The following is a 13,241-nucleotide window of genomic DNA, read 5'->3' on the forward strand; positions in this document are numbered from 1 at the left end:
TGACATCGATTGTTTTCTTCAGCTTGTTTAAGTTTCAAAGAATGGACTACTTGGTTTAGCTGATGCAGGTTTCTTTTTAGTTGCAATGGGAGTAACATTAGCTAACCTATATGGACCAAGCTCTGTGATCCACACTTACTAAATATGTGTACATTTAATCCTCAAAAAATTTGGTGTGGTTAGTGCCTCTAATTGCCCCCCGTTTTCAGATGAGCCAGGAGGGGCTGGGTGAGCTCAGAAAATTTGTCCCAGATCACCGGCCAGGATTTGTACCTAAGTCTGCATGACCTTGAAACGCTCATTTCTCATCAGTTCTCTGCTGCCTTTACTATTGGAGAACACGGGGTCCAGGAATAATCATAAAACAGTCTCAAGCTTCGTGGAGAAAGAGCCATTGTTAGGATATAATAAAAATTGACACCTTGTTTCCGCCATCCTTTAGCTCTCCTAAATTCATGAAACAGTATCTGAGATTCTTTTGCCTCTGTCTGCTAATGACCTCCTTATCTCCTAGGCTGTGCACGCCCACCGCTTGCTCTGCCTGCCTCACAGCTTCTGCTCCTGGCTCCCCGCTGTTCCTTGTGAGATACACACTGTTTGTCTCTATCTCCTTGTGTCTCCTCTTCAAATAACGCATGAGAGGATCTGTCACATTCGATGTTGAAAGTCCTAATGGGCAAATCGTCACACCAGGCCACACCGCCATCCAACCACAAATCCTGGACTGTCCGCCTCTGCCCAGATGGGGCGCTCTGGTCCCCTCCGCTTTGCCGAGCTGGTGGAATCTTAGAGACCCCAGCAAGGTGCCCTCTGGGTGATGAAGCACCTGCATATACTTTATGCTAAAGCAGGCGTCTGTGGGTATGGTGCCTCAAAGCACAGCATCCTGTCCAGAACGGTGGGGAGTCCATCTGCTCAGAGCAGGGCTGGTATGCTTGCTCCAGAAGAACCTGGTCTGTGAGTAGCTCAGCTTAGTGAAGAGATAAATCAGAGAGTGACAGATTATTTTCCTAAGTGTTGCTTTATTTTATAAAAGCATTCACCACAGGGTCTCTTTCAGTACGTAGCACCCCGCTGGTGCATGTAAAAGAAGATGGGATTTAATCAACTTTTGGCCTACCGAAATTTTTCAGTGTTCAAACCACAGCAAAACTCCAATGGCACGCCTCTCTAAGAACTAGCCAGCAGCTGGGGATGGTTTTGGAGAGGGGCAGATGTCCCCACATAACATCTCAATCTTAGGCAAGTTAACTAACCTCTCTAAGTCTCAGATTCCTCCTCTGTGAAACTGATTTAATAATTGTGTCAGATTCCTAGGGTCGTTTTGAGAATGAAATCCAATAATATGTGAACAGGTTTGTGCAGAGGCCACCTGCCTTACATATTAATGATCTTGGAAAAATCTTATTTCCTTCTTGAACTTTAGTGTTCCTATCTGTACAGTGAGCAGCTTGGGACTTTGCCGATCAATTCCTACCCTTTTGGATATGACTAAGGTTCTTGAATCTCCCCAATCAATAGAAGTTGATAAGAGGCCAGACAAAAAATTCAACATTAAAAAAACTAAAATCATGGCATCCAGTCTCATTACTTCATGGCAAATAGAAGGGGAAAAGGTGGAAGCAGTGACAGATTTTATCTTCTTGGCCTTCGAAATCACTGCAGACAGTGACTGCAGCTGTGAAATTAAAAGTTGCTTGCTCCTTGGAAGAAAAGCTATGACAAACCTAGACAGTGTATTGGAAAGCAGAGACATCACTTTGCTGACAAAGATCCATATGATCAAAGCTATGGTTTTTCTAGTAGTCATGTGTGGATGTGAGAGCTGGACCATAAAGAAGGCAGAGCGCCAAAGAATTGATGCATTTGAACTATGGGGTTGGAGAAGACTCTTGAGAGACCTGTGGACAGCAAGGAGATCCAACCAGTCAAGCTTAAAGAAATCAACCCTGGGTGTTCATTGGCAGGACTGATGCTGAAGCTGAAGCTCCAATACTTTGGCCCCCTGATATGAAGAGCCAAGTCATTGGAAAAGACCCTGATGCTGGGAAAGATTGAGGGCAGGAGGAGAAGGGGGCCAGACAGGATGAGATGGTTGGATGGCATCACCGACTCAATGGACATGCATTTGAGCAAATTCCAGGAGATGGTGAAGGACAGGGAAGCCGGACGTGCTGCAGTCCATGGGGTCGCAAAGAGTTGGACACAGCTTAGTGACTAAATAACAACAACACCAGACAAGAAATTCAGGCAAGGCTTTACTGGGGCCTCTGCTGCAGCGTGGGGGAGCGAAAACATGTGATAGGTTCCCTTGTTCACTCCCCAAGCAAGGGCAGACTAGCTCCTTATATAGGGTGAGAAAAGGCGTGGGTCCAGGGGTTGGGCTGCAAGGGTGGCTTCGGTGGTTTGCCCACCTCTTTGGTGGTGGTGTGTGCAGAGGGCTTGCACAGTGCCCTGCTTTTGCTCACACTCTTCAGAAGTGGCAGCTGGGTTTCTGATCTTTTTGGATCTTCTTGTCCATAATTTGCCCCAACTGTGTATGCATATAGTTATTTTTAGTGTCTTAGAGTTTCTTGGCATTTTACTGCTTGAGGAGATATTTGTCTGGATGTGAGCACTGCAAGGAGGGGTCCCAGGTCCTAGATCCCAGCCTGTTTCATTTGCACCAGATTCCCTGGGCTGTGGATACACATATGGCATGGGGCCAGTGGAAACTGAGCCAGAACTCAGTGCCACATGCCTAGTTGGCGTGACTAATGGTGTGTGTATAGCGGGGAGAGATTTTTAGAAAAACCAGCCAGTCTTGAAGAGAGGAAGCCTTTCTTTCATGCAAATCCTTATCTCCTCATACTTCCTTGGACAGAAATGATGCTAAGAGAAAAGGGGCGTCAGTCCCTCACATTCTAACTGGTAATAGGTAGCAAAGACCAGTCTCAAGCTTCTTTTTATAACCTCCTGGCTCCAGGATTATTCCCTAAGTGTCCCAAGAAGGTCGGCAGAGGCAGCAATCACTTCCTCATCATTTCCCTTGTGAAAAAAGCCTTTGGAGACCAGATGCATCCACTTCATTATAATTACGTTAAGTGGCGCCTGATTGGCGCTGTTCATCACCCCTCCGGAAAGCAGCTTCCCCCAGTGGACAGACAAGCAGCCTGCTTGGGCTAAGGGCACCTCCCTCTCATTCATCTGTGTCCTTGGCAATGGCTGTTCGTGGTACCCAAGGCTCTCCTCTGGAGGGGAGAAAGCAGTGGGGGTAGAATGTGTGGCCTGAGTTGACTCCTCCTCCTCCTCCTCCTCCTCCCTGGGGCTCGGAGTGACTGTGCACGGTCAGATGCACCATGAGACCTCTGCACCCTCATCCAGCTCTTAACTTGTCAGGATGTCGGGAGGAAGGTGACCTTGTTATCCTTACAGGTGAGGCCCCTGGGTAGTAGGTGCCTTTTGTCCTGAGGGATCTGATTGTTTTTGCTATGGGATTCTGTGTCCTCACCTTGTAAGAAAACGAGGTCTGCCCCATCCTTCAAAAGGGCCAGAGCATGGTGGAGACTGTTCTGATGTCAAGGGCGGCCTTTTGTAACCTCAGTTGTCTATGCATGGGTTCAGGGAAGGGGGAATGTGAGTTCCCAGAATTAAGAGAATGGGGCTGGCAGATAAGGAAAGAGTCCATGGGAGAGGGAGGCTCTAACCAGGGTGTTTGGGGCTGAGAAGGATCCGAGAGGGAATGTGCAAGGAGGAAGCTAAGGTCTCTCTAGAGCCTGGTGGTTAGGGTGTGGTTCTGGAGCAAGGCTGCCTTGGTTGACTCCTGATGGTAATACTTTCTGAGATCTACTAGGCATGCATAATGCTGACATAGTAAATGTCACCATCTCTCACTGTCCTCATCGTTAAAATGGGGAAAGTCAGAGTTGGCATCCTCGAGCTGTTGTCAGACTAAATGGGTTAAAACATGTCACAGGGCTTAGAGGAGTGCTTTTTACAGATAAAAGGCTCCACTCATGTTAGTTATTATCCTATTGAGACTCTTCTGCAAATAGATGAGGCGCTCCGTAGGCTGCTTTATTTAGTTCTAACAACTACTCAGCAATTCATTTGTTCCTTCATTCACCAAAGACTCATTAAAGTAGTAGCAAAAGTGGCTGGCATGACCCTGCCCTCAGAGATGTCCTTTAATGGGAAGAAATGGCAACCTGCTCCAGCATTCTTGCCTGGAAAATTCCATGGACAGAGGAGCCTGGCGGGCCACAGTCTGTGGGGTTGCAAAGAGTTGGACACAGCTGAACAATGGAGCCCACAATGGGAAGACAAGACTTGAGACGTGAACTAAATTATCACAGTTACTGACCGACATGGAGCCACCGGGAAGGAAATGGGCTGAGTGCTCTGGGGGAGGAGGCGGGGAGGACTTGGCCTCAATTTGGCTGTTCAGAAAGCCCTTTCTGAGGAAGGAAGAACTAAACTGAGGTCAGAAGGGTGCACTGTGTTTGCCTAAATGAAGGGCTAAAGAGGCAGTGGAAGAACTTCTGCAAAGAAAGAGCCTAGCCCTGGAAGGCCAATGTGCCTGGGACACGGGGAGGGAGACTGGGCCACTCTGTTACACGCAAATGGAGAAACTGAGGTACAGACAGCTAGTGTCCTTCCAGAGGTGTGGTGTCGAGCACAGAACGGTTGGGTCTTCCCGAGATGGGAGCTTTCCTTCAACCTTCCTCAGGATGGGCACTGGGTGTGCCGACTGTGGCCTGGCTGCCCCGGGAAAGGAGAGCAGCTGAGCCTGAGCTGAGGGATGGCACGGCATCGACAGAGAACAGTGACTTCGAAGGTGGCGGGGTGGTCCTCGAGGTTTCCAGCTGAGTCTGGACCTTATCTGTTCTAATTCCCTTAGGGTTACAGGCTAGAATGGAATTAATTTCCAAATAACCTTATCCGTGCTCCAGGGTTTAATATCTCCTGCGTCCTCTGGGTCATCCTTGTCATGAGAATCCCCCGCTCACATCACTGGTGCAAAGTGTTTTTGGGTTTTCATAGCTGGGCGCACACGTGCTTTTCTTCCCCAGAGCTTTCCAAGTTCACCAAGGGAAATGCACGGGACTTGGGTGAAATTTTATTTATTTTCTGGGAAGGCAGGCAGCACAGAACAATTTCTCTCCCTGCATAAATATGCATGAGGTCCGCCTGCTCTCTCCTCCTTGGGAGGGAGGGCTGGAGGGGGAGGAGAGCGCCCTGTGTGACTGCTGTCTCGGCCCTGCCCATGGCTGCTGGCACCCCATTAATCAGGGGGCAACCGCAGCCTCGTGAACTGTGAAATTGGCAGCCCCCTGACAGCTCTGGGCCCGGTGGAGCAGGGAGTCTATTTCACAGCTCTCAGGTGGCAGTGTGGAGTGGGGAAGGAGGGCGCCGGGCTTAGCGGGCCAGAGCGGCCCAGGCCCCCTCCTGGTCTGCCCAGACCCCACACGAGCCTTGCTCTTGATTAAGGGGAGATGTAGGGAGAAAGAGAGGGACAGGCAAGAGAAGGAACACACTGAATGAATGGCTATCATAACGCATGCTCATTGAGTACCTGCGATCTACCAAGGTCCAGAACTAGGCTGTGCACTTTAAAAAAAATATTTATTTATTATAGATTTGGTTGTGCCAGGTCTTAGCTGTGGCATGGAGAATCTTCCATTTTGGTTTTGGCATGTGAGCTTTTAGTTATGCCATGCAGAATCGTTTAGTTGCAGCACGTAGGATCTAGTTCTTTGATCAGAGGTGGAACCTGGGCCCCCTGCATTGAGAGCACAGAGTCTTGGCCACTGGACCACTAGGGAAGACCACTGTGCACTTTTGATGCATTTCTTTATTTAATCCTTATGAATACCTTGCATGGTATCATCATGAGCCCCGTTTTACAGATCAGGAAAAGTGGGACTCAGAGACATGAACTGTTTCAAGCTGTAACATGTAACAGATCTATGCTTGGTACCTATGTCTCTGGCTGTCTGGCTCTAGGGCCTGCATTTTATAGTCTCTGCACCATCCTGCTCTCTAGCATGCTATTAAAACAGAGCGAGCAAACAAAACATCAAAAAAGCAAGAGAGAAGGGTCTCATTCATTCAGTGGCCGCCTGCACAGTGTACAGTCCGTGCGGAGATTTGAGTCACTGCGCCAAATGCTGAGGTTCTCTGGGGTGAACGTCTTTGATGGTCTCTGGGGTGAACGTCTCTTTGATGGTGAGAGATTTGGCTCAACAGGTATTCACAGCAGCCTGACATATATTTGAGAGTGGGGCCAGTGTACAATCTTAGTTCTGACATTCACCAGCTCTGTGACCTGGGGCATGTTATTTAACCTCCCTGGCCTGCCGTTTCTGCATTTCTGAAACAGGTACATCGGAATACCCTGATGAAAAATCTCTGTGAGGATTAAATGAGATGTGCCATGTATAGTATTTAGAACGGTGCTTCGTGCATAGTGAGAGACCCGTAAATTATTGCTGGGAAAGGTGCTGAAGTGTAGAGATGAACAGATATTAGAGGAGCATTTAAGTACGCCAAGGGTGCCCCGGAAGGCTTCCCTGGAAAGGTGACATCTGGTAGATAGGAACCTCATCAGTTAACCCAAAGGGCAAGGGGGGATGTGCAGAGTCCTTGAGGCACCTAAGAAACGATGGTACTTTTTAGGAGCAGTAGGAAGTCCAGAGGGGTTGGAACAAGGAGACATGAACAGCAGTAGCAGACTAGAGATGGACACAGAGGCCAGGTCGCAGGGACCTTGGACTTTACCTGCAAGGCGCTGAGCAGTGAAGAAAACTTTTGATCATCATGCCCAGATATTTTCCTTCCCAGGAGGATTATTGAAGTGGCAGAATAAGCATAGATTCGAATAACGGCAGGGAGACTGAGGCAGATGACCATTGTGAGCCAAGTGAGAGGTGAGGAGTTGGCACTCACTGGTAGACCCCACGGGATTCTTCTGGGAGTGGACCTCCCGAGCTGACTCTGAGCTCTTCTTACAGATGTGCCCTGTGACTTGACCTGGCCGCCCTACTCTGGACCTCAGTTCCCCCATCTGTTAAATGAGTCCCAGTGACCTCTGGCTGCAGCCATGTGGATCTGACAGCTGAATTAGGGCCAGGGCCACTGGTAGCCCAGCCCTCTCCCCCTGCAGATGCCGTGTTCAGTGCTCCGATTCCCCGGTGGGCTCCTCCTCTGGGTTCTTGTTAATTAGATCTAAGTGCGAGGAGTCTGATGCCAGGCTGGGCCGGCCCTGAGCGTCCTAAGAAAGAACCCTGCCCTCCGGGGCATCCATGGTGTCACTTCTAGGTGTGTCCCAAGCAGTTGATGAGGGACATTTCCAGGTTTTGTCAACGATATCCCCTGGCATTGCAGACACATTTTTTTCTTGTCCTTAGGAGCTGGGGGTGAATCCAGTCGACCCTATGATGCTGTCAGGCTTGAGCACACGGTTATGTCTGAAACTCTGTCCAAGAATCAGTCCTAAGTCCTAACTGAATGCTCCCTCCCCCTCCTTCTCTTCAACACTCAGTGAGTGCCTCCTGTGTGCCAGGCACATTTCAGATGCAGGGGACAGAGCAACCATCAAAATTAACAAGTCCTTGTGCTCAGGAGCTTACATGCTAATAGGGCGGTGGGAAAAAAGACAAATATTAGTCTCAGGAATCCACCTGTACACACTTCAGTGCAGGGCAGTGATACATGAATGGTGGGTACGGGCATAAAGTGCAAAGAGTTAGGGCCCTGTTATTACAGAGAAGATGTCCAGTCTGAGACATCATTCCCAAAGCTTTGAGGTAAGTTCCAACGATGTGGGCACAGTGGGGATGGAGCAGAATGAGAAAGGGGGAGAATTATAGGCTATGAGATTAGACACTTCATGTGGGGCCAGATCACACCGGACCCTAGGGATGATGGCGAAGAGCAGGGGTTTTCTAAGTGTGATCTGCAGACATTGGAGTGTGTAGAACAAGGCAGCAGTGAGTTCAAATTTATGGTGCTGGTGGAGTATAGATACTGTAGGGCATAAATGCAGAAGCTGGGAAAACAGTCAGGAGATGGCTGCAAATAACAATAACAGTTATCACTGCTGTGCATACAAGTAGTACTTACTGTGCGCCCTGTGTTCATTACACTTGCAATACCCCCAAATTAAGGATCCTCCGTGGTGAGAATTTACACCCATGGTCCACTGAATAAGAATCTACAGTTTGTTCCCTTCTCTCCAAAGTAGGGGGATTTTAATGTTTGAGTTGTTTCATGCTTGAGTGTTCCCCTAAAATGATTTGCAGAATTCAGGATACCTTCAATTTTGTGGCAAAAAATAGATTTATGGCTTCATCAGTCAGTCATAAAATTCCCGGACAGAACTAGGAGTCATGAGCCCTGGTTTCAGTTGCTGGAAAAGGCAGACCTTCAGGCAGCTGCACACCCGGACTTTAAGATCATGAAATGACTTTTATGTAACTGGCTTTGCTATAATGCTGTTACGACAGAGTAATGGGGAGCCAGACTGTCTAAGTTCTCTCCGCTGTGGGGCGGAGGCAAGCTGTTTACCTCTTTTCCCCTTAATTTTCTTATACATGAAAGGCAATTGTAAAATAAAGCTCACTGTAAGTATTTAAAAAGCTCTAATAGATGGGGAAAAAGTGGGAACAGTGGCAAATGTTGGACTCCAAATTCACTGCGGATGGTGACTGCAGCCATGAAATTAAAAGATGCTTGCTCCTAACCTAGACAGTGTAGAGACATCACTTTGACGACATGTGTATGTATAGTCAAAGCTATGGTTTTTCTACTAGTCATGTATGGATGTGGGAGCTGGACCATAAAGGAGGCTGAGCACCAAAGAACTGATGCTTTCTCTAACTGTGCTGCTGGAGAAGATGCTTGAGAGTCTGTTGGACAGCAGGGAGATCAAATCAGTCAATCTTTAGAGGAAATCAGTCCTGAATATTCGTTGGAAGGACTGATGCTAAAGCTGAAGCTCCATCCAATACTTTGGCCACCTGATTCGAAGAGCTCACTGGAAGAGACACTGATGCTGGGAAAGATTGAGGGCAGGAGAGAGAAAAGGGTGACAGAGGATGAGATGGTCGGATGGCATCATGGATTCAATGGGCACGAGTTTGAACAAACCTCAGGAGATGGTGAAGGACAGGGAAGCCTGGCATGCTGCAGTCCACGGGATTGCAAAAAGTCAGACATGACTTTGCGATTGAATAGCAATAAAAATATGCACTGTTTAGTACCATGGCTTGGCCTGCACAGGGACCATTTTTTGTCATTAGCCCTTGCCACAATCCACTCTTATTTCTGAGAGGGTCTAGTTGAGGGTATTGTTTGATAACTTACCCAGGGCAGCAAACATGAACTTTGACCTCAGAAATCAGAACCAAGGTGCTGGAGTTCTCTGGCCAGGTGACTATTTTAATCTTATGGGTGTCTGGATCTTGTAACTAATTTCTCTTCTCTGTGTAGTCTGCTGGGATGCTCGGAGTCTCATATGAAGCTGCAACTCTAGGAAGTGTGCATTTTTATGTTACTTTTGATTAGTGCTCTTTCCCTTGGGTTCATCTTTATATCCTTATATCTGTCGCTCTCTCTTGTGGATTACATCTTTCTTTAAAATTCTCCGAAAGTATATTTTATTTTAGATCATGTAATGAAGTGTATTTTAACCAAGTAATAGTGTATAATATATTATATGGATATACATAATATAAATATGTAAATATATATATATATATATGGCTTCCCTGACGGTTCAGTGGTAAAGAATTCACCTGCCAATGCAGAAGACGTGGGTTTGACCCCTACTCCAGGAGGATTCCCTGGAGACAGAAATGGTGACTCACTTCAGTATTCTTGCCTGGAAAATTCCATAGACAGAGGAGCCTGGCAGACTGTGGTCCATGGAGTCACAAAGAATTGGACACAACTTAGTGACTGAACATCAAAATATATCATATGTATACTACATATATAGTCTTACCACTGAATTAGAACAAATATAAATATTTTGTAGTATACATCAGATATATTTTTATAAATAAAATAGTAAATTAAACAGTTAAATCATTTTCTCCATTACTTGCATTCCTCACTCTGCTAGACTTGATGTTTCCCTTCTATTTGAATGTTTATTCTTTTACTTCATGATCATATCTGGGCTAGTCTCCCATGCTTTTAAATTTTATATTTTATCACTATCAGGCCAGCAGTGTATATAATCCATGTTTTCCCAAACTCTAACAATCCTTATTATCAGACAGCTTGTATTTTGTCCTTCTGTAAGATGAAAATATGATTTTAATGGTTATTTAATTTGCATGTTAGAGATTGCTAATATCTTTTCTTAAGGCTTATTTTTCTATCAAGTTCCACATTCATATTCAAATTGCACATTTTTCTAGTTGGTTATTTTTTCTTATTGATAATAATCAAATTAACAAAAATAAGTTAGCCTTTGTCATGCTTTGAAATGCTTTGAAAATGCTTTCTTCCAACATATAACTTATATATTAATTTTGTTAGAATAATTTCCTCATTTTGGCAACTTTCACTACAATGCTATAAAAGTTATTTTTATTTCTAATTCATATTTCTTGTGACTGATGGAAAAAAGTCTTTCACTCTCGTCATGTTTTCATAATATTCCTATATTTTTTAGGAAGATCCCCTGGAGAAGGGAAAGGCTACCCACTCCAATATCTGGCCTGGAGAATTCCATGGACTGTACAGTCCATGGGGTTGCAGAGAGTCGGACGCTACTGAGTGACTTTCACTTTCACATATTTTATTCTAAATTCTTAAGATTCGTCTTGATACATATGAGTCTTTAGATATAGGTTGTTTGTATATGGTGTGATTTAGAGACCAATGGCTTTATTTTTCATGTGGATAGCTAGTTTTTATGTCTACTCCTTTAAGAGTCCATCTTTGCATCTTTACCCCACTGGTTCATAACATCACTGTCATATAGCAACTTTCTGTGTGTAGAGGACAGTTTCTGAGATTGCTTCCTTTTTACTGGCCTACTGATTGATCCATGCTCTAGCAACATTCTGCTTTTAATTATTAAAATTTTATAATGTCTTGGTTTCAGATAGGGCAGGGCCCCTCACTGTTCTCACAAATATCTGAGCTGCTCTTCTGTGTGAATTTAAGATAAATCACTCCCATTTTAGGAAACAGTTGGCTGTGATTGGTATAGTGATTACATTGAATTTACAGATCGGTTTGCAGAACTCACAAAGCTCAGACTTCCTGTCCTTGAAATAATATGTCTCTCTCTTTGTCTTTTATGTCTTTGAGTAGAGTTTTAGAAACTTTATATACCTGTCATACCCTGTTTATGACATTTAACTTCCAGGAGCATCCCCACTTTCTATTTTTATTGCAAATTGTGTCTTTTCATTTTTATTGCATTTCTTAATTTTTGCTTTCTTGTGTATAGATATTCTGGTTTTTCGTTGATCTTGAATCCAAAAAATATGAGTAATTGTTTAATTTTTTACCTGTAGATTTTTCTGTGTAAAAAATCATATGATATACCATTAACAGTCATTTTGAAAATCTGCATACTATCTTATATTTGTTTTCTCTTCTCCTTTTACACTGAAAGTAATTTTTATTCATGACTTTAAGGGGAAGAACCCTAAAACAACTCTTCTATTATGTGTTATGTTTCTGTAGTGTTCCATAGACAATCACATAGCAAGTTGTTTTGTTTTTTTTTTTTTTTTGAAGTCTCTGAGTCATGTCCAACTCTTTGCAACCCTATGAACTATAGCCTGCCAGGCTTCTCTGGCTATGGAATTCTCCAGGCAGTTCTACTGGCGCGGGTAGCCTTTCCCTCCTCCAGGGGATCTTCCCAACCCAGGGATCAAACCCAGGTCTCCAAAACTGCACGTGGATTCTTCACCATCTGAGTCACCAGGGAACTGCTGCAATGTGGTTGGTAAGCTTTTAATAAGCAAACTTCTCTTCTAGCTTTAGTATATTAATTTTAAAAATTATGATGTGGGGTTACACGTGCCTAAATAACCTTTCTGTATCAAGTGAGATGGTTATATTTTCCCTTTTAACCTGATTCTGTGGTGTCTATATATACTTATACGTTCTACATATATACATATATATTAGTATTAGTAAACCATCCTTACATTTTCTAACACCTTAGACAAGTTTCAGTACCAACATTATCCTAGCTTTATAAAACATGAGTTTAAACAGCCTTTCCTCTTCTTTTATCATGCTGTTAAACATACTCAGATGTGTAACTACTGTGTGAAATGAGAGCTCATTCTAACATTTGTTAGAATTAATGCTTAAAACTGGGCTTCCCTGGTGTCTTAGATGGTAAAGAATCTGCCTGCAATGCAGGAGACCCAGCTTTGATCCCTGGGTTGGGAAGATCCCCTGGATGAGGGCATGGCAACCCACTCTAGTATTCTTGCCTGGAGAATCCCCATGGATCAAGGAGCCTGGCAGGCTATAGTCATGGGTCACAAAGAGTTGGGCAAGACTGGGTGGCTAAATACATATACTTAAAATTGTTAATATCTGGGGCTGATATTTGTGTCCATCTTTATGTTAGATGGTAAATTCTGTCTACTGATTCAGATATTTATATGCTTATCTTAGTCATCTATTTCTTCTTAAATCAGTTGTGGTTTTGGATACAACTTAGAATCATTGATTTTTATCTGTGTTGTCCTATTTATGGACATAAAATTTTGTGTTCTTAGTCTTATGTGTTATAAATATATATGTATGTGTATATATATATGTATGTAATATGTATGACTATGTATGCATATCTCACAAATCTCTCAGTTCAGTTCAGTCACTCAGTAATGTCCATCTCTTTGCGACCCCGTGAACTGCATCACGCCAGGCTTCCCTGTCCATCACCAACTCCTGGAGCTTGCTCAAACTTATGTCCTTCAGGTCAGTGATGCCATCCAACCATATCCTCTGTCATCCCCTTCTCCTCCTGCCTTCAATCTTTCCCAGCATCAGGGGCTTTTCCAATGAGTCAACTCTTTGCATGAGGTGGCCAAAGGATTGGAGTTTCAACTTCAGCATCAGTCTTTCCAGTGAACACCCAGGACTGATCTCCTTTAGGATGGACTGGTTGGATCTCCTTGCAGTCCAAGGGACTCTCAAGAGTCTTCTCCAACACCACAGTTCAGAAGCATCAATTATTTGGTGCTCAGCTTTCTTTATAGTCCAACTCTCACATC

The 13,241-nt window shown here is 44.6% G+C and overlaps 1 protein-coding gene across 3 annotated transcripts in view; it reads left to right on the top strand.

The window, feature by feature from the left end:
• The window catches only part of ASTN2 (astrotactin 2), a 988,998-nt gene that overhangs the window by 239,240 nt on the left and 736,517 nt on the right, over window positions 1-13,241 (top strand). The gene's annotated exons all lie outside the window — the stretch shown is intronic.

This window comes from Dama dama, chromosome 16 (genome assembly GCF_033118175.1).
Source record: "Dama dama isolate Ldn47 chromosome 16, ASM3311817v1, whole genome shotgun sequence".
Lineage (NCBI taxonomy): Eukaryota > Metazoa > Chordata > Mammalia > Artiodactyla > Cervidae > Dama > Dama dama.